Genomic DNA, 21,700 nt, shown 5'->3' on the forward strand with positions numbered 1-21,700 from the left:
GTGGGACATGACGCTCACTGATTACGCGGACACGAGAGCCAAGGAGACGATTTGGCAGCGCATCGCCAGCGAAATGGACCTGGAGTGGCCAGTGTACGGGCCATATAACACCAGTAAGTAGTCATAACTACTTATATATTTGGGTGCTGTAACATAGATAGATTTCGTGTACATAGCGTTGGACAGGTCGGCGTCTAGGAGCGAGAGGATTTCTTTGCTTATTGCCAAACATGTTGTTGCAGCAGGGGCACGGTCGCTCAATAAAAACGCAAGGTTTGATCAAGCGCCCGTGGCACAGATCCCAAATGCTGTTACTAGCGGATGCCGACATCTCTGGCCACGGACGCTAGTCATACGCAATATTGCGGCGAAAGTGAAGATATTCACGGAAGTAGCCGTCAAAGAATAACATGTATGTCTGCGTAGTGTAAAGTAGAAGGCGTTGTGGATTAATAAACGTCTATACGTGTGACATCATTCCCACGACAGTGATTTATTTATTTTTATTTGTACTTATTGCAGTCTATACAGACGAAGCAGGTGGACATATTTCTGCAAACACTTATTTACGACAAGAATAATGGGTTTTTGTGCAAGACATATGGAACAGAAAAAGGAAGAGAGCAAAAAAAAAACAGAGAAAAAGAACAAGTTGGCCTTCTTGTACTCTAAAGCACGATATTCACACCATCAGAAAGATGCACTGGGATAGTCAATGTCATGTCATATGATGACTAGGCGACTGACATAACAAGACGGCGAAATCTTTATGCGGTACTAATAAATGTCTTCATTTACAGAAGCCCTACGACGTTTCTTTGACAACCAGAGGCGCACCTACGCTTGGAGAAAAAGAAGGTGGAGACGACAAAGAGCGGAATGGCATGCTCCGATGTTTATAGAGGCCATTGGTGCTTCGGTACCGTTCAGAAGTTTCTGGATGCGGCGAATGTGCCCTGCTGGCATTCGGTGAGTGGTGAAACTCGCCAAGCTATGCCGGAGAGCTCAGAGGTAAATTTCCTTTTTTCGTCTGTGTGATAAACTATTTCTGCTAGATGAAATATTGGAAGATACGTCTTATTTAATGTGCGCTTAGCTTCAGTAAGATGTTACAATAGCAACATACCGTAATACGTGTCCATTAAGATATCTTGTTAAGCATATTGAAGTATCTCAAAATGCTGTTAGGTGTAGATGAGATATGAAAATAGTTTTTACGCTTAAGTTCAAATTTTGCATTTTTGTTTGTGCGCTGCAGTAATAACTTATTGCTTGCAGATTATTACTATACAGGTTTTAATACCAAACGATCCTTTTGTTGGTGTCTGAAAAGAAACTGATAAAGTGTGGAAGTACAAGACTTAATACATTATTTTCTTTGCTGCAGACAGCCCAAGTCAATGAGGAGACTCCAGATGCTACGGATACAGCGACCGCAGCGTTGGACGATGACACCAGTACTGTGGTTGACCTACAGACTAGCAAGGCATCTGCTGCAAGCTTTCGTTCAATAGTGGGCAGGAAGAGACGACGATCTGCTGTGTCATCACCTGATATGTGGACACAAAGGCAGAATGTGCAACAAAAGATAGCGACCAGCATGGACCAGCCAGCAAAAGCTGCACAATCTGAAGATGCAGCTGAATACTTCGGAAAGTTAGTTGCTGCGCAAATGCACCTCATTCCAAAGGCTGAAATTATCGCATGCCAAACCACCATCCTGAAGACACCGGAAAATTATGTGGACAGTACCGAGTGAGGAAGCTTGAATGAGATCACCTCAAATGAGAACTTATTAGAGTTGTTTACTTTCATTCTTGTTCAGGCTGAGAAAGAAACTCAGTTGTAATTTGAATAAAACACTTTTTTTTTGCATTCTAGCAGTTCACTCATCATTCTCATAGTTAAAAATGCCGACTATTTGGCTGGGTGCAAGACGATTTCTCCCTTATAATATAGACAGCACATTTAATTTCACAAAACAAGTTTAGTGCATGATACAGCATAATACATGTGTGCCTTGCACTGTCTCTATAAAAACTTAAGGTCTTCTGTATGCGTTTGCATCCAAGTGCGCTGATTGCTGCTGCCATGACACAGCACCCCTGCCATTTAAATATGCACATAAACTCTCTCGCACTGCAGAACCAACAGCATTAATTGTTCCACGGAAACTGGGCTGTGCAGAGAACAGTGATTTGGCAGATGTCTCAGCACTCAAGTCAATAGAGTGCAAATCAGTAGCGAGAAAGTTATGCAATACACATGCGGCATTTACCATCGCTGTCACCCTTTTCAGCTCAGCGTAGATTACAGTGTGCAGAAATCTGAACCGATTTGCAAGTACTCCAAAGGCATTCTCAACAACATGCTGAGCCCTGGACAACCTGCAATGTAATCACAAATCGTTATGTTGTTTCATATCAGTTACACCACTGGAGAAGATGATAACGCGCTTTAACTACCACTAAATATTACAATGTGTAAAGTGTCCGCACTGGTTTGCTTGCCCCAACCCAGCAACTGCATTAATTACACTGGGTCATCTCAAAGCTTTCTATTATTTCATAATTGCGACAATTCCGGAGTTATCACATTTTAGATATCACCTTTACGTTTCACATTGTGCCACTTCAGTATTGAGGCACAGATTACCTGTTTTTAAAGATTATTTTTTCTTCTGTGAAGGAACAGCCCCCATAGGGCTTCATCAAGTTTCTTCCTATAGGGAAAGCGTTACCTGCGCTAAAAGCGGGTGGCAGGAGCACATCGGGCGAGCTTGCCACCTTCACAAGTTCTGGGAGACCAGCCGTCATTTTTTATAGACATGTTTGTAGCGGCGTCGTTTGCCAGACACCTGCATCTCCTTGTGAGCCGGGTGCACCAACATCCGTGTACAAAAACTTGTAGTTGACATCAACGACGGCAAACAGTATAATGCTGAAGTTCTTGTAATTACTGTACACTGTGCCAGAATTCGCTGGCTTTGTAATTAGTACATGCTTCCCATCTATGGCTCCAACGCAGTTTCGAAAATTCCTTTTTTGATTGAAACCTGCGATTACATCTTTCCACTCATCTTCGGTGCATGGCCTTTTCAGGAAGTCATTTTTCAACTCTTCATAAATTACCGCACACGTTTGGTGGATAATATTGTTACGTGTGGAAAGACAAAGACGAAAGATGCTATTTACACCCTTTTACACTGGAGCCGGTAGCCAGGCTGACACTCACTCATGCCAAGGGCACTGGCCAACTTCTTCATTCTCGTGGCGGCTCGTCTCTGGAGCATCGCTCGATGATATTGTAATATTACCCCCCCGGCGGCAAAAGCATTGTCACGGTGCTGTTATATATCCAAGGTGCACGGAGAGTTGTAGGGCTTGAGTCGGGCAACGTGGACAATGTCACTGGTTGTCACAGCGGAGGGCGTAGTGGGCGTGGCCAGAACAATTTCATAGGTGACATCGGTCACTTTGCATATCACGCGATATGGGCCTGTGTAACAGGCAGTGGCGTAGCAATAGGGGGGCCGGGGGGCCGTGGGCCCCGGGTGCAAGGGGTCTGTGGAGGGGGGGGGGGGGTGTCATATATGTCTGAAGACACCCCACTTTCCGCCGGCTACACCCGGGGGGGGGGGTGACAGAAGACCTATGGGCCCCGGGTGCCAGACGACCTAGCTATGCCTCTAGTAACAGGAAAGCAGTTTTTCAGAAAGGCTGACTTTACGCGATGGTGACCAAAGCAACACGAGGGCGCCAGGCACAAAATGGACATCACGGTTACGGAGGTCGTAGCGTTGTTTCTGCTTGTCTTGGGACACTTGTAGACGAGCACGCGCAAGTTGGCGAGCATGGTCAGCATGGGCGATTGCATCACAGGCGTAATGGCTAGTTGAAGCTGTGGCGGGCGGAAGCACAGCGTCCAGTGGTAGCGTCGGTTTGCGGCAATACAAGAGGTAAAATGGGGAAAAGCCAGCAGTTTCGAGACGGGAAGAGTTGTATGCAAAGGTAATGTAAGGTAGAGCCAGGTCCCACTCATGGTGGTCGTCTGAAACGTATTTAGATAGCATGTCTGTAAGGGTGCGGTTCAAACGCTCAGTGAGGCCGTTCGTTTGGAGGTGGTAAATTTATGATGTATTGAGCAGGCACACATTATGTCGTCAATGACTTTGGCCAAAAAGGTGCGGCCGCGGTCCGTAAGCAATTGACGGGGAGCACCATGGATCAAAATGATATCATATAGGAGGAAGTCCGCAACATCAGTTGCGCAACTGGCCGGAAGACCACAGGTTACGGCATAGCGGGTCGCATAGTCCGCCGTGACTGCAACCCACTTGTTTCCTGATGTGGATTCCGGAAATGGTACGAGAAGGTCCAAGCCGACACGATGGAAGGGCTCGGCAGGGATGTCGAGCGGCTGCAGGTAACCAGCGGGGAGCTGGGAAGGCTTCTTGCGCCGTTGGCAAAGTTCACAAGCGGCGACGTAACGTCGTACGGAACGGGCAAGACCTGGCCAGAAAAAACGGTGACGTACAGGGTCATAGGTTTGAGATACGCCGAGGTGTCCTGTCGTTGGTGCATCGTGAAGGTCTTCTAGAACAGTGGTGCGGAGACGTTTAGGTATTACAAGCAGGAAGTCAGAGCCGTCTGGATGAAAGTTACGATGGTACAGAGTACTGTCGCGGAGGACGAAGAGGCGTAGAGCAGCATCGGCTGGAGAGTGTTCAAAACGGTCGATGAGTGCTCTGATGTAGGCGTCACGGCGTTGCTCATCGGCGAAATGAAGCAGCTGGGATACAGAGAATACGCAAGCACTGGCAGTATTGGAGGAGTCAGAGTCGTCAACAGGGTAACGTGACAAACTGTCAGCGTCTTGGTGCAGGCGACCAGACTTGTAACCACGAAATATGAAAATTCCTGTAGCCTCAAAGCCCATCGACCAAGCCGGCCTGCAGAATCTTTTAGCGATGAGCCAGCAGATAGCATGATGGTCAGTGACTATGGAAAAAAGGAGACCGTAAAGGTAAGAACGGAACTTCGCAACCGCCCAGACAAGAGCAAGGCATTCGCATTCCGTAATGGAATAGTTGCACTCCGATGGTGCTAGGAGGCGGCTCGCATAAGCAATAACGCAATCCCTGCCACGCTGACACTGGGCTAAGACGGCACCTACGCCATGACCGCTAGCATCTGTATCGAAGTGGGCAAGAATGGGTGGTGAGGTTAGAAGAGTGGCGAGACGAGAGAAGGCGGCGGGCGGCTTCTGCAGTACCCCACGAGAATTCTACGCCTTTCTTCAAAAGATTAGTTAGGGGCCTAGCAACTGTTGCAAAATCTCGAACAAAACGACGAAAGTCCAAGCACAGCCCTATAAAACTTCGAATGTCTGCGGCTGTCTTCGGAACTGGAAACTCTCGGGCAGCGCGAGTTTTGTTGGGATCAGGCTGTACTCCGGAAGCATCAACGAGATAGCCCAGAAAAGTAATTTGTCGGTGGCCAAAACGACATTTGGACGAGTTAAGTTGCAGCTTCGCCTTTTGAAATACATCAAGTATAGTTGTGAGACGCTCAAGGTGAGTGTCGAATGTTGGCGAAAAGACGATGACGTCGTCGAAGTAGCAGAGGCATGCTGACCATTTGAAACCTTGGAGCAAGGAGTCCATCATACGGTCAAAGGTGGCAGCGGCATTGCATAATCCAAACGGCATTATTTTAAATTGGTATAGGCCATCAGGTGTGGTGAACGCGGTTATTTCTCTGTCTATATCGTCAAAAGCAATCTGCCAATATCCCAAACAAAGATCAATAGACGAGAAATAGCTGGAACCGTGCAGGCAGTCAAGGGCGTCGTCTATACGTGGGAGCGGGTGGACGTCCTTCTTTGTAATGCTGTTCAGATTATGCTAGTCTAGACAGAAGCGTCACGTGCCGTTCTTCTTAACTGACACCACAGGTGATGCCCACGGACTCGATGAAGGCTCAATGATGTTTTTATCGAGCATTTTGTTGACTTCATATTGAATTACTCAGCGTTCCAACGCAGAAACTCGATACGGTCGTCGGTGAATAGGCGCAGCATTGCCAGTAAGAATCTGATGCTTGACCGCGAGCGTCTGGCCTAAAGTGCGATCGTCGAAGTCGAAAATATCGCAGTAGGATGACAATACTTTGCAAAGGTCTTCATCCTGCATAGAGGACAGGTCTGTCATAAACATTTTCTTTATGTTGGGATCAACGCCCGAGGCTGGCGCAAGGGTCATGCTAAGCACGCGAGAACCATCGGTCGATAACGCTGCCACATATTGGTTGCCGAGACAATCAATGGTGGCAAGGCAAATACCTTGAGGCAGAATTTGCTTTGCCAATCCAAAGTTGCAGACAGGCATGCGAGTGTGGTTCGCAGTAATAGTAAGTGTACTGTGAGGCACGGTGACGCCATACTGTATTGGGATGTCGGGCAGAGGAGTGACAAGGTACTCGCCATCAGGAACTGGTGGGAAAGACAACAGTTCAATGTGGGCTAGGTACTTTGGCGGCAGGCGAAGAAAGCTGGTGGAGTGTAAGCAGCAGTGAGGTGCGTCAGAAGGTTCTGCGAGCATTAGCAACTCAAGACAAAGGGTACTGGAAGAGCAGTCAATAAGAGCAGAATGGGGCGGAGAGAAAACTGAGGCCGAGAATGAGGTCGTGGGGGCAATGAGCAATTGCAGTGAAGAGGACAGGAGTGTGGCGGCCGGCAATGCTGACACGTGCCGTACACATGCCGATGATAGGCACAATACCGCCATCCGCAACGCGGACAACGCGTGCCGACGCTGGGGTGAGGAGCTTGTTCAGTCATCGTCGAAACCTCCAACAGGAATGTTACGTGTGGAAAGACCCAGACGAAAGACGCTATTTACACTGGAGCCAGGCTGACACTTGCTCGTGCCAAGGACACCGGACAACTTCTTTGTCGTTCTCGCGGCGGCTCGTCTCTTGAGCATCGCTCGATGATATCGTAATATCATTTACACTGGAGTGGCCCAGCCGAAATTGTCGACTCAAGGAGTGGCGGCTCTCTCCTGCATATACGACAAAAAAAGAAAAGCATATCATCAGTAATTAGCAGACAAATTCTAAGGCAAGGAACTTTTAAATCAAGGATGGCCAAGCTGTTAAGGCTTTCGTAGCCTTATTATTTTGCTACTTCCTGAAATCTGACGACATTGCAGGCGCTTCACAATAGACGGTGCAATTCCTCGTACAGTGCATTGGCATGTACTTGCAAATGGGTCTCGTCCAAATGCCAAATGTAAGATGCTACTGGGAACTAGGCACAAGGCACTCACCAGTTGCTGACAGAATGTCAAGAAATCGCTTCTTGAAATTGATGGCATGCCTGGACATTGTTGACAATCTCGCAGTTCCCGAAGAAGAAAAAAAAGACAAGGTTTGGAAGCTGCGGCCTTGGATTGTTGCCCTGCAGCAGAACCTTGAAATCATTGAACAAGAGGAATACAATGCAGTTGATGAAATGATGGTGCCTTTTACGGGTAGAAGTAGCCTAAAACAATATATGCCCAACAAACCAGTACCATGGTGCTTCAAGGTTTGGGGTCTACTGGAGCAACTGGTATTCTGTATCAGTTTGATGTGTACCAAGGCAAGACCAATGCCAACTACAGATTTGGACTAGGTGGCGACACCGTCCTGGATATGTGCAGCAAACTACCTTCCGACGAGGGTTTCAAGGGGGCTGCAGATAATTTTTTGAGCTCTTTGGACCTCGTTGAAGAACTTACTGGCCGTGGTATCCAGTATGTCGGCACTTTGCACCAAAATCAGCTAAAGGATTGTTCGCTCAAGTCTGAGAAAGCCCTAAAGCCAGATGGGCAAGGTTCCCACGATCACTGTGTCGACAACGGGGCAGGCCTTGAGGTTGTACGCTGGTTCGACAGGAAAGCCGTAACATTAGTTTCAAACTTTAGGTCCGTGGAGCCTGTTGAGAAGGTAAAGAGATATGACCGCAAGGCCAAAGTCCACATAGATGTACCGCGCCCAGCTATTGTTGCGGTGTACAACAGTTTCATGGGCGGTATAGACCAGCACAATTATCACGTGGCTCTATACAAATTCAATATCAGATCCAGGCGGTGGTAGATGTATATCTTGTACCACAGCTTGTTTATCTGTGTGGTGAACGCTTGGAACATCCATAGGCGCCAATGTGTCCAGCTAAAAACAAAAGCGATGAAGTTACGAGTATTCATTGCAGAGCTGTCAGATTCTTTGATGCTCTGTGGAAAGACAAGAAAAGAAAAGCACGACCGTCTAGTCTCCCTTCACCAGTCCCAAAGAAAAGTGGTGACAAGGCGACCTCAAAGAAGTACGGAAAGATGGTGTTGGCCACTTTCCTCTGGTCACCAACAAGAGATGGCGATGCAGGAACTGTTCAAGTATTAACACGCTCAGTTCTGTTATTTGTTCCATATGTGAGGTGACACTTTGCCTGAACAAAGACAGAAATTGTTTTTATGACTACCACAAGCAATGAACATCTGGAACAACTAACCAAGAAGCCCATTGTATCAAATATGATGCGGACTGCAGTTGCGTAATGCTTACATATTTTTGTAGTATTTTTTAATTAATCGACTCATGTGCATCGCAGAATAAACAAGTCATTTCATATTTTTACTTGTGTTTCTGTGTGCAGGCTTTCCAGGGTCAAGCATCATTGATTTCCTTGATGACTGCCTTGTGCCACTCTGCCTGCCATGGTGTATTGAATTTTGGCCATATTTCGTGTCTAGGGACGTCTATTTCCGAATCCAAGCAGTCTTGATGCTTTTGTATTTTAGGTGTAGGTAACTTGTGTTCGCCATGAATTTGAGTCTGCCGGCATATTGTAATTTGCACCTCGCCTTCTTCACCTCGTACGAGGACCAACTCATTTCCCCGCTTACTGCTGCCTTTGCAGTGGCTATGCTGCCCCCTAGCAGCCAGCGGCCTAGTTCTGTTTGGTGATGCTCCAGGCATTTTATGGTTTCACTGTAGTAGGCCAGCACATCCCTCACAGGGGCGTCTGCGTGAGCAGGCGTTTGGTGTGTTGCGACACCACGTACCCAAGCACACGAGGGCTGGACCCTCCCACATGTAACCGTGCGCGGCTTAGCCGTGTACGAGGAAAAGGGGATCCCGGGGGTTGAGCGAATGCCGGGTGTTTGGACCTTTACGACCCCTCGGCGGCAGCAACACATCCCTTTGGCCTCAGCTTCAAGCAGAAGGCGGTGCCGGTCTGATCCACCCGGGGGAAATCGGTAGTTGCCTTTTCCTGTCTCTTTCTCCCTCCAACCTTCAGGTTTCTCTCACTTTCCATCTTTCCTGTCTCCTCCTCATTTCATTATTACTTCCCAGCTTCCTGGCAGCAAGGGATAACCTTGTGTGAGTAGCCAACCTAGGTTATGTCATATTTGGTTATAGTGGCACCGTACAGCTGGCATTTGCAGGCCCTATTTTTCATGCCCTGCAGCGTCCCCTTGTTAGACTCCATGGTGGGTGGCTGGCGCTGCTGCCAAAAAATGCACATGGCTACTTCCTTCCCTCCAATACCCGATCGCCCTCAGAAAAGAGGGCGCACCAAAGATGTTTTTAAATTTTTCGGATGCCAAGTCCACACCTTACCTCATTTTCATGTAGTACGCAGAAAAACCAGGCAAACCAGTGCGAACAGTCTCACCATTCCTTGTGTCAAATTCGTTAACTGAAATTTTTGGTCCAGGACATAAGGCGTCGAGGTTGACAAGCGGCGATCTCCTCTTGGAGCTCCTCGATCAAAAGCAGTATGAGAAACTGCCAAAACTAGTGTCGTAACCAAACTAGTGTCGAAACGAATCGCTACACCGCAGAGAAGATCAAAAGCTTGTGCCCCACTGAGCACTCTCGTCTCAAAAAATGGGTGCCTGTCACAAAGGAGGAGATTTGGCTGTTTCTTGCTCTGATACTCTTGCAAGAAATTGTTCACAAGCCGTAACAAGCTATGTACTGGTCAAAAAACAAGCTCCTCTTCATGCCTATCTTCGGAGAAGTGATGAGCAGTAATCGGTTCCAACTGCTAATGCGGATGCTTCACTTCGTTGATAATGCCTCTGTCACCGACCTCAGTGGGCATCCACAGCCGAAGCTGCACAAGATATAGGCATTTTTTGTTCAGATGTTGAACAACTACCGCTCAGCGTACATACCTGAGAGGGACGTAACCACTGACGAAAGCCTCATGCTCTACAAAGGCAGGCTGGGATGGGTGCAGTTTATTCCACTGAAAAGAGCAAGATTTGGCTTGAAATTTTTCATGCTTTGTAAGGCATCATCAGGATCAAGTGGTATGTCATCACCTACACTGGAAAAGGCACCAATCTTGGTACGCCAGCAAACATTGAACCGGACTCGCCAATGGTAACCAAAGTTGTAATGAAGCTACTGGAGCCCTTGCTTGGCAAGGGGTTTTGTGTGACCCTAGACTGCTTTTACACTTCTCCAGAGCTCATGGATCTCCTCCTTCAGAATCACACAGACGCATACGGCACCGTCAAAGGAAACAGAAAGGACATGCCTCCCGAATTTCGAACCATGAAGCTGAAGAAAGGAGAGGTCCAGGCTTACCAGCGATGTAAATGTGTCGCCCTCCAATGGCACGATAAGAAGGTTGTGACAGCCTTGCACAAAGTGCACAGTGCAAGCATGTAAACGTTCGCCGACTCAAAAGAGCGAAACGTCAGAAAACCAAGTATTGTGCGAGGCTACAACCACACAATGGGAGGTGTGGATAAGTCTGATGAGATGCTGGCCAACTACGCTGTCCCGCGGAAATGGCAGAAAATGTATTATAAGAAGATTTTTTGCGACATGGTGGATGAGGCTACATTTAACTCTTTGAAGACTCACCTTGACTACTGTCTTGCCGTAATAGACGCAATACTGAGCAAGTACCTGGACCCCTCCAAGAAAGCAAAGCGCGGACGGCCATCTGATGTGCTCGATGCCATACGCCTTAAGGAGCAGCACTTTCCAGACTACGTTCCGCCAAGCGAAAACAAGCCAACACCAACAAGAAATTGTTTCATTTGTTGCAAAAAGCGAGACAAGGGCAAGAAGGAAGGAAACATGACTTTGGTGCAGCAAGTGTAACAAGCCCCTGCGTGTAATTCCATGTTTTCAGATCTGTCACACCATTCCAAACCTTCCTGTGTGAAACTTGGACAGTAGACGTCCGATTTGTAACTTGGTAACCAGCAGGCAGCTGATTTTCTGTTAGGAACAACCAATAAATTCATTCTGGTATTTTACCTTTGTAACTGGCTCGAATTTTTTAATCATTTATTACAAGACATTTGCAATTCAACAATAAAAAAAATAAGCAGTTGTGGCGAGAAATTTGTAACTATAAGTAAACGGTAAAGGGGTTAAATTGCATGCACGATTGCCTGTTTCTGAACACAATCAGGCTGTTTCAGATTTCCTTGTTTCAGCGGTGTCATTGTGCATGATCTGAATATGCACAAGCTTGGATCATCATATATGTAGCGTCATTGGGATCAGCATTCTTTTAATGGTTTGCGGCAGAAATTGCTACATATTGTCTCGAATACAGCCTTTCTGTAGACGCACATGCACGCTTATATATGTGATTGATCAGCTCCTGTGTTAGCGATATCTGTGCTGCATTATTGCAACATTAAAAGCAAATGTTTTATTTTTCTGATATCAGCACTGACCGTGCGCTGTTGACCCTATATATGTCTTACTTTTTGCAGGATATCGGTCCCAATGCTCTAGATATAACAGACCCTTTTGGAGTATCTAATTCATGTGATGTTGATTTCTTGCTTAAATATAACCCATGTTGTTGTAACGCAGTTACAGTTACTCTCATATGAGTTACGAGGTCACTTTATGAATGCTTACGCCTAATGAAGTTATGAAAAGTGTTATCATTAAGCTTCCGCACAACTTTGAGCCTGCTGCTGTTTTACAGCATTATTCTTATTTTCTTATTTTGGTTCTGCTATGGTCCTGTCGAAGTCGCATGTGAATCCATATCCATAGCGTACATAGCTGTCATCTTGACAGATACGACTATGTTACTTTGTGTTCGTCAAGATCAAGCAAATTCTACACATCCTCCTTGGTCGAGATGCTCGTATCAATGGAGTATGAAGTAGACATGACCACTCCGGTTCTCAATCACACAGCAGTGCAAAACTTTCATTCTGAAAATATTGCGGATTTCGATCCCACTGTCTGCTACGACATGTGGTGGAATGGGGATGACACCACGCTGGGAGGCTACTATAAAACCAGAGTGCTGCACATGGCTCGTAAGTACCAGTCATTCCTAATTAAGCATACTTTAAGTTTATATGACGCGCCTTTCGAATGATTTAATCGTCAGCATGTGCTTTGTCCCACTCATTGTGCAGTAGTTTAGCAAACGGCCAACGGCATCTCGTAACGTGGATTAGGGGTTTCAGCGCGGCTGCACACAGGTCCGTCCGAGATGTACCTCTAGGGTATAGCTTTGATTACAGTCTCAGGCTGTCTGCAACGTACCTGAAAGGGCCGGCGCTAAAAAATGGGGAGTGGGTGCAGCATGCCTCAGGCTGCACCCACTGCACCCCGGGCTGCCTTGGGTGCTCAATGCGGACTCCGCTTCGCAGGAGCCGTCAGCGCAAACGTGCGTTTTTGTCTGTTACCAGCATAATTTTTGTTTCGACACTTAATTTTGGGCTTAGGGTTCATGGATTCCATATTTAGTGGGATGTAATGACATAAGCCTTATGATACCTGTCCACTGCTTGAACAGACAACTGTCATGCAGTGGACGTGGGAGCCGCACTTTCAAATGCTTTGCACTTATGAAAAGATGAAATGAGAGTAATGCCAGAGGAAATATTATGCTGGCCAGATTTGTCATTATGACCCTTTAATGTCTCTCGCCTAATATTACTGCCTGCCAGCAGTGTCAGCTTTGCAATACTTTGTTAAATGCCATGCAGAAACCGAAGAAGACATGAGAGTACACATGTCAAAAAGGCTCAGAAAGCTTGTAGTGTCATTGGAGAAGGGCAAGAGGAGGGCCAAAGGAAAGGTATGGCAACTTATAGTTAACAGGATTATAGTTTGATATGTTGCTACTGATTTGGGTCATGTGGCCATGCTTTATAAGCGAATTAATGTTGCTACTTGCTACCATTTTCTACCCAAGTTAGGCTTGTTGAAGGCCTTACAAGAACATTGCGCCTTTGTTTTAGGGAAATGAGCTCTGCAGAGGACATCATGTAGAGCGTATATTACATCCTCCCATGCACTGTTTCTTGTGATTTCAGCCTGGATAACTAAAAACCCAACACCTGTTTCCTTGTGCTTTGTTCATTTTCATAAAAAATCCTCAATATGCAGTCATTTAAACATTGTACAGTGTTACCTCAATTCATGAATGCTCTTGTTCAGTAACAGCACCATTTCCAAAATGCTACCTCTGTTGACGAAACTTGCCTCAAATTACAAACAGGACTGTGTATAAGAGTATGGTATGTAGAAATTAAGCTAGTCTGCTGTCTACCACCTCTTTTTTTTTTTACAGTACACCCGTGTTTGTATTTCTTCATGCAGCATTGTTATGACTTAGTTTGCCAGCTTCAGCACAAGGGAGTATTGATCAGGCTCTTGACATGGTTATCCGAAGGAATTCACCCAATGAGAGTCGTAGGTAAGGTCCACCTTCCAGAAGCGCTGGTACTTAGAGTGGATGGGAGCATCAACTGGTCAGCAGCTGAGATAAGCAACAGACTAGAGTATTGGTGGAAAAAAGGCCGGGAAGAGATTGACATGAACGGATCTGTTACTGGCATAGATAGCGATGCAAGGTAGATGAAGACGTTTTGAGGAAGGAGAAAAAATATAGCATACCTGATTAACTCAAGCCAGCTAGGCTGTCACCGCCTCGTTTCATGTGGGATGGCAATAAATCATCATCATCGTGCAAGTGTTCTGATGCTTATTTGAATAAGACTGGGAACAAGATGACACCCTGACCTGACCCCTGACCCCTGACCTGACCTGAAGCCATGTGATTTTTGGTTGTGGGGCATGGTCAAGGATTGTGTCTGTGCCCGCAAATCTAGCAACTTGGACGACCTAATGCACTGTATCACTCAGGTCATCGCTACTATCTCTGCCCAAATGGCCCTTACAATCAACAATGGACAGACTCCACAAGTGCACTAAGCCGGACGGGTGTCAAATTGAAACCCTTTAAGCAAATCCTTGCTTTGTAATGTCACGTGAGTCAACACCAATTTAATGTTAACATCTTTTTGCCTCACCCTGTATAAGTGCTTCTTATACACAGGTGTGTCTTATATACAAATTTTTTTCTTCAGATATTGCGAAACGCAGGGGGTGTGTATTATACACAAAAAGAAAATAGCATATAGCAGAGTTCCTGTTCACAGCACTTCTATGGAACAAAGTATGGGAACTTTAAATCAACAGTGAACATATTGATTCTTCAAGCAATTTTAGAAGTTATGGCTTTCAGTGTAGTGCTTTGCAAATGCAAAGGCTAGCAGCTCTAAATATGTTTTCAAAATCAAACTCCAGTTGTTTAAACATGTAGCCTGTGCAGGGTTCAGGGCAACTGCCAGGTATGCAATGTTTGAAATAAGAGCCAAGCAAGCTGTATGGCTCATGGGATGGAAACAAAGCAATGGGGACATCCCCTCCAAGATTGGAAATATGTTGCCTCCTTTCCAAGCCCATGGACGAGGCAGAAGAAAAGCTGAGCATGGCACTGAACAGAAAATAATTAACCAGAAAGCAAACATAATTGTAGGCCACATATGTCTAAGTTCACTTCTCTAGCTTCCCAAAAGTGGTCCCATACCAAAAATGCCCACAACTAGAGCTCAAGCCTCATTTAGGTCTTGCTTTTTCGATTTTTCACTGAATCCAACACGGCCACCAAACACAGCAGCAGTCCAGGCATGGGTACCTGCTTTTTGTGCCATGCCCCTTTTGCGCATGCGTGTTTAGCCCAACTTCTCAGCCAGTGGCCATGAATGTCTCTGAAACACATGGAGGCACTCTGTCAGCGTGGTAAGAGTGGTGTTAAAAACATGGCAACCATGATACTGCTTTCAACACTATGCAAGCAGCAAGAGCGAAAGGTGCAAAAGCATAGTCTTCGAGATTGGTTTCCATTGCTATGAAGGAGCCGTTGCTGCGGGATGGTGTGGACACCACCTATAGGCCAGAATCATTCCCTCTGGCACACATGTTTAAAGCAAGCGCATCTAATCTGAACCCTCGTCACTCATGCTAGGCTGCCAGTTTGATGATGGGGCAGCTGACGACAAAGCCATTGTAAGTGAATATTGGCAGCAAGTTAATTAATTAATATGTGGTTTTTATTGGCGCAAGGGCCAGGTATGGCCAAAGAGCGCCATGACATATGGTGATGGTTTCTCAAATTATGAATGGAATGGACAGTGGGTTGCAAATGGTAGATGCACCGTGGCTCTATAAGGGCCTAAAAACAATTCGCTTTAAATTGTGTAAAATATGTGAGTATAAAAAGAGGTTGAGCATTACTACAGTTCTTTCCTTCTTTTCACCAGTTCCTGTAGTCCCTGCAAAAGATGGCTGCCCCCTAGAAGAGCATCAAAGGGGAAACAAAGGGCTTTCCCGGATAAATTCTTCAGTGCGGAAACTTTTGTGCACATCACAACCTCTTCATATATCCCCATGTCCAATGCAATGGTACACATTCTTGTGTCGGCGGCTAGCAGCTTGGCGGAGTAAGTGATGAAGAATATTTATATTGAAATCGGCAGTCAAACCAATGATGTGCAATGCATCATAATTTCATTCTATAGAATGAACACAACAGAACCACAAGAAACAACCGCTGAGGAATACAGTGACGAAGAACATCAATCTTGCGCTAAGAAGCCACAATTTGATATTTTTGTTTGTTTTTTTTTAATGCAGAAACGACGCACGTGGCAAAAGAAATGAAAACAATGGCTACTCCGATGACATAAATGAAAGCAAGTAGCAGGAGCAACAATATCCTTTCCATGGTGCAACTATAACAAAAGGACAAGTTTCATCACTGAATATGTGAATCAGTGATCAATCAATCCCAAACAGCTATACGATGACACTTGACACACACGCAAAAAAAAAAACAGTTGAGACTTGATTTGACATCAACATCTGCTGCGATTTCAGAATCGTGTCTAGTACCATCAGCGAGTGACCAGCAATGTGAAAATGTTGCACCATAACAGTTTCAGCAGCAACGGCAACAGCAGACATGTTTCATCAACCACCATCACGCCTGCACGGTTAGTGCGAAAAATGCGATACAAAACAAAAATCCAAGCCAAGGAAAGGAAATGATGAGCGTTGTTGATGCATCGCAACAACGTGCATCATTGCCACAACTTTTGTCAAAATCAACAACTACTACAGAGACGACTCGAAGCAAATGTGTCTTCTCAAAAGATACGATGCAAACAAAAGAAGCAAAAAAAGAAGTCGGTGTTTAGTATTAACAACGCGATGACGCAGCATGTATTGTTATTGTAGAATGAAATTCTGGCTGTCAAATCTGATGTGTATGCCCTTTGGTCTTTGCAATGGTCCTGCGACATTTCAAAGACTCATGGACTGCGTCCTCGGGGAAGCAAAGTGGTCATACTGCATGGGCTACCTCGACGACATCATGATTTATCCACGAACCTTTGAAGAACACTAGGCCCATGTTGCCGAAGTGCGGAAGAGGGTGTGGGCCGCCAGGATGACTTTGAATCCTGCGAAAGCCCAACTAGTGCAAAACCAGGCTGAGTTACTGGGGTTTACACTGGGCAGAGGCTCCACTGAGCTAGACAGGGCGAAACTTAAGGAATCATCGATTTCCCTGCACCCAAGGACGTACATGGCCTTTGCTGCTTTTTGGGAATGGCCAACCTTTACCAGTCGTTCATCTCGTCTTGTGCCTGAATGCAGGCACCCTGAGCAAGCTCTTGGGTAAGTCGGCTGAGTGGCAGCGAGGACCTAAACAGCAGCAGGCCTTTTTCCATCTGTCTAGTGTCATTGTGGAGATAGCGCCGCTCAGACTCCCCGACCTGACCGTTTGTTGTCTAGATTAAAGTGAGCAATCCGGATTTAGACGGAGTCCTCCAACAGAAATACAATGGCATGTTGCAGCCGTTGGCCTTCGCCAGCCGCTCCGTGATGCCAGCAGAGAGGAATTATTTCGTAACCAAGAAATGCCTCGCTACCGTGTTTGCACTAGATAAATTCGATGTCTATCTTGATGAGACGAAATTCGTAGTGCAGACGAACCAGTGTGCTCAGTTGGCTGATGTGGCTCCATGAGCCTGCGGGCCAGCTAGCATGGTGGGCTAGCAGCATTGTGACTTTTCTCTTGCAGCATTGAAACAGGAGCACCAACGTGGTAGCTGACGCACCCATCTTGTGCCCCATTGTCTACCATGAACTTTCCTCCAGGTGTGAGAGCCTCTGCTAGTGCCTTTGTGCTAGCAAGCGTATGGGTGCAACGAGCGAAAAGGCGAGTCCACAAGTGGGCAAACCTGCTACTCCACTTTCCAGCCAAGCAGTGCGCCACAACTCAGCCAAGCGGGGGAGCTTCTCGAAAGTGAACCCATGACCCCGACGGCTGCAGTTCTCAGTGGGGACGAAACCAGATTTCCCTTTGGGAGAATTGGAATCGTTTTCAGCACGCAAGAGCTACTGAAGGCCAAGCAAACTGATCTGTTTTGTCAAGGATTGAGTGATGGTCTCAGGGAGATGGAGCACCGAGACGCTGCTGGTAGTGCGGCAGGTGCAGGGGGGCCAGAACAAGTGTGTGTCGCTGGTTCCCTCGCAGATTCAAATTTGCTGGATCATGATGGGCTCCTGCATAAATACATAGCCACCAACGAGTCTGTGGAGCGATTTAAGGTGGTTACCCCAAAAGTCTGAGAAGCAGACTGTTGAGATCCTCTCAAGACAAACCCGGCTGGTCATTTGAGTGGCTTCAAAATTTTTGCAGAACTAAGCCAAACTGTGACCTGGACTGGCATAAGGTGGTGACATTTTTCGCTATTGGCATTCCTGCCCCTTCTGTCGAACGGTGAAATCAAGGGGTGGCAAGCCGCTTGGGTGAATGAAACCAAGTGATAGTGAGCGTCCGTGGCAAGTGGCCACCTGTGATATTATGAGGCCTTTCCCCAGCAGTAAGCAGAGGTTCGCACATCTGATAGTAGTCTATCATTTTTGGAAGTGAGTGGAGTTATTTCCGATATGCAAAGTGACAGCGCAAGCGGTGCTGCAGAGGTTACAGAAAGTTTTTTGTTGCTTCGGCTTCCCGAAAAGACAGATTACAGACAACACGCCCTATTTTACCCCTCGAGTGTTTGGTGCTACATGCAGTTCCCTGGGAAATAATCACTGCACCACTTCGCCCTACGATCCCCAGTCCAATTTGAGAGAGAGACTCAATAGAACCGTCATCCAATATCGGCAGCCTTTGCTGAAAGTCAAAAGGATTGGGTAGACCACTTGAGTGAGCTCGCATTCGCAATCTGAACAGCCAAGAATTGCTCGACTGGTTTCTCTCCCACCTTCCTCAATTTTGGAAGGGAGTTGGCGAATGCGGTGACCAGCGCCATTCAATGATAGCTCAGGAACGAGGAGGCGCTGGCAAACTGTTCTGTTTACACTTCAGCACTTCAGAACACTTACACTTCAGAACCGACGCCATCGTGCCAGACGGCTTCCCAAGCTAGAAGCAGGTGACCTGATCTGGGTGACATACATGCAATCCAAGGCCGCAGTCCTCGCATAAGCACCGAAACCACGGTCATATGTAGTGCGAACAGATGATGGCATTGACCTCCGCCAAAACAGGAGAAAGCTTAACCGTCTCCCAAAAGAACGGGCACACATGGAAACTTACGAATTTCCAGAAAACGCAGAGCAGCCGAGCGTGGCACAATTGGCTCATAGCCAAGATGGCGTGACTGCAACAGATTCAGCGGTGCCTCCAACTCTCGCTATGGCCAATAGTGACCCCACTCCCACTGTAACACAGTTTGGTAGAGTGGTGAAGAAACCCATCCGACCGGGCTTTGATGAGTAGTGGTTTGGTGTTTTTTGTTTTCTAGAATAACATATATTCCCCACCATGTATGTGCGAATGTTCTTGTGCTTGAAAAAGAGGGATGTGCGCGGTGTGTGGCACCACGACAGATAGCTGGGTGACAACTGCGTGCGCCAAGCTACATTTACTATGTGACGTCCCCCCCCTCCGCCCCCCGAGTGTATATTATCAGCCAGCACAATAAACAAGAGTCTTTTTTCCTTTCGTCACCTTGAGCGCGGCACGTCGACTGTTCATTCCGACAGGCATATGCGTTGCGCTTGTATGCAGTGCACCACAATATTAACCTGTCAGTTGAGCGACTTGTACGCCTGCTGCAAAAGCCTCTCACCAGGAAAGTACTGCACCTGTGATTACGACAACACAAGAGTATTTTTTCCTACACAAATACTAAAGCAGTTATAACTTCCCCGTTGCTCTCAAAGTCTTTCTTTTTTCTAAAGTGAAAAACACAATGCTTCAGTAAATACAAACGCACTTGTCAACAAGCGGCTGTGCCATTGCAGAAATAACTGTTGCATAAACGAACATCTTCGAGAGTGTACAGCGCAAAGGCAACAAAGCAGGAAACAAAGAGACGCAGACAACCTGAACTAGCCCAAGCAATCACTTTAGTTATAAACGAGTACTTAACAAGTGCTTATTTTGGTGGAAACATCACCAACCTGGCACATTCGATAGTCACACTTACTAATATGATTAACGCCATAAGAACTTTATTACCGCCCTTTAAATAGCGGCAAGAGCATTCGAGCTGCGCTGTCACGTCGCGATCCGCCGCAAATACAGTCAACGACTGAATTTTCGGACATGCCTGATATTTCGGACGTCTTCACGCTACCGCCACGAGCCCCATAGAATCAATGTATAAGGACATCTGAAGCTTCGGATGCTCGAACCCCCCGCCATCCAATTTTCCAGACTTTTTGACGCGACGGAAGGTCCTTTGGCTGCTCGCGCAGTGCCCTTGCGAAGGAAATCGACTTGCAGCTGAAGCATATCACCGCTTTGAACCGCAACTAGCCGAATCTAGCCATCACACACCGATTTGGTCTGGCCACGCTGGCTATGTTATCGCCGCACTTCCGCCTCCGGCGGAGTTTCCGGAGCGGCGCCATTTCGTTTGTTTGCACAGTTCAAGCTGGTTCAAGTGTGTTCTACGACGGTAAGCCTAGGTGCCTTGACGCTCGTCAGCGAACTCCACTGTTCGCAACTTGAGGATTTCACTTGCCTTCGATGGCCCCCACTCCGTCTTCGTCGTCCTCGTCGATGGCATCGAAGCGCGGAAAGCAGTATTGTCAGTTAATGATGGAGAAGAAAGCCGCTGTTATTAAGCAAGTCGTGAGCAGCCGATTGCAGGCTGACGTGAGCAAGGAGTTCGGCATCGGGTCCGCTCTGCTGGGGTTTCCATACCCACGGTAATAACTTTTGAACAGTTTGCTGACGCTGACAACGAGGTCGACTTCTGCGCAGAACTGACTGACGAGGAAATAGTCCGTCAGGTTGTGGGGGATTCAGAAGACTCCAATGTTGAAAATGAGGAGCCAATGCCTGCGCCGCCTACAAGCGCCGAGTTGACACGAGCACTATTGACTCTTTCATCGGTGTACAGTGCTGACATCAACCTTGCTCAGATCGAGGCGAATATGATCGCATGCAACCGGAACGCCGTCCAAACAACAATCAACAAGTTCTTCAAGCCACTGCAGCAATAACACCGGCTGCCCGACGATGCACATGTACATATTAAACCGGCAGTCGGCTACATACAGAGTTTTTGAACGCCTCTTTTTATAGCCACTTCACTGACGCTTTGGCAGGGTTTTGGAAGCCTGGTACTTCGCCCTTTACCTCTAGATTCGAGAAAAAAAGAAAGAAAGTGCGTTTTTTGCGTGCATTCATTTTTTCGGCCTGCCTGAATTTTCGGACATTTTTACGTTCCCTAGAGGGTCTGAAAAATCAGTCATTGACTGTACAGTAGAACCCCGCTGTTACGTTCCTCACTGCTGCATTTTCCCGGCTGCTACGTCGTTTTCATCTGGTCCTGGCATAGCTTCCATAAAATCCAATGTATAAGGAACCCCGCTGTTACGTAGTAGTTGTGAAAACGTTCTCGCATGATACGCCGCAACTTAGCACCCCGAACCCGCATGGGTTAAAGTAGGCAACGCGCTCCAAGCGCCATTTTGGCTTTTGACGAGTTCTGGCCAGGCTTAGCCGGGCTTGGCTATGGAACTGGCTGCAAGAAGCCGCACGCCAGTTCGAGAGGCTGCCACTAGGTGGCCATTTGTGAAAAATGCTCTCACTATCATCAATGTGATTACGGTCACCGCATGGTTGTTGGACGGGTCGACTCCTCTTCTATCGTGCTATCATGATTCTGCATTAAGCCTCGTGAACGTCGAACTTGTGCTTAGATGGCGTCGCGCAAGCAGGAGGTGCTTTCCCTTGAGGAAAAGCTGGACGCATTAAACGCAGTCGACAGGCA

The 21,700-nt window shown here is 46.9% G+C and overlaps 1 long non-coding RNA gene and 1 pseudogene across 1 annotated transcript in view; one reads left to right on the forward strand and one right to left on the reverse strand.

Moving 5' to 3' along the window:
• Window positions 1-463: 463 nt before the first annotated feature.
• LOC135900939 (uncharacterized) overlaps window positions 464-21,700 on the reverse strand; it is a 71,000-nt gene continuing 49,763 nt past the window's right edge. The window contains exon 2 of the long non-coding RNA XR_011512079.1: window positions 464-7,063. This is a non-coding gene — a long non-coding RNA (uncharacterized lncRNA). The remainder of the gene's footprint in view (window positions 7,064-21,700) is intronic.
• On the forward strand, window positions 7,169-8,238 carry LOC139055992 (piggyBac transposable element-derived protein 3-like; annotated as a pseudogene).

The sequence above is a fragment of the Dermacentor albipictus genome, chromosome 2, assembly GCF_038994185.2.
Source record: "Dermacentor albipictus isolate Rhodes 1998 colony chromosome 2, USDA_Dalb.pri_finalv2, whole genome shotgun sequence".
Taxonomy (NCBI): Eukaryota; Metazoa; Arthropoda; class Arachnida; order Ixodida; family Ixodidae; genus Dermacentor; species Dermacentor albipictus.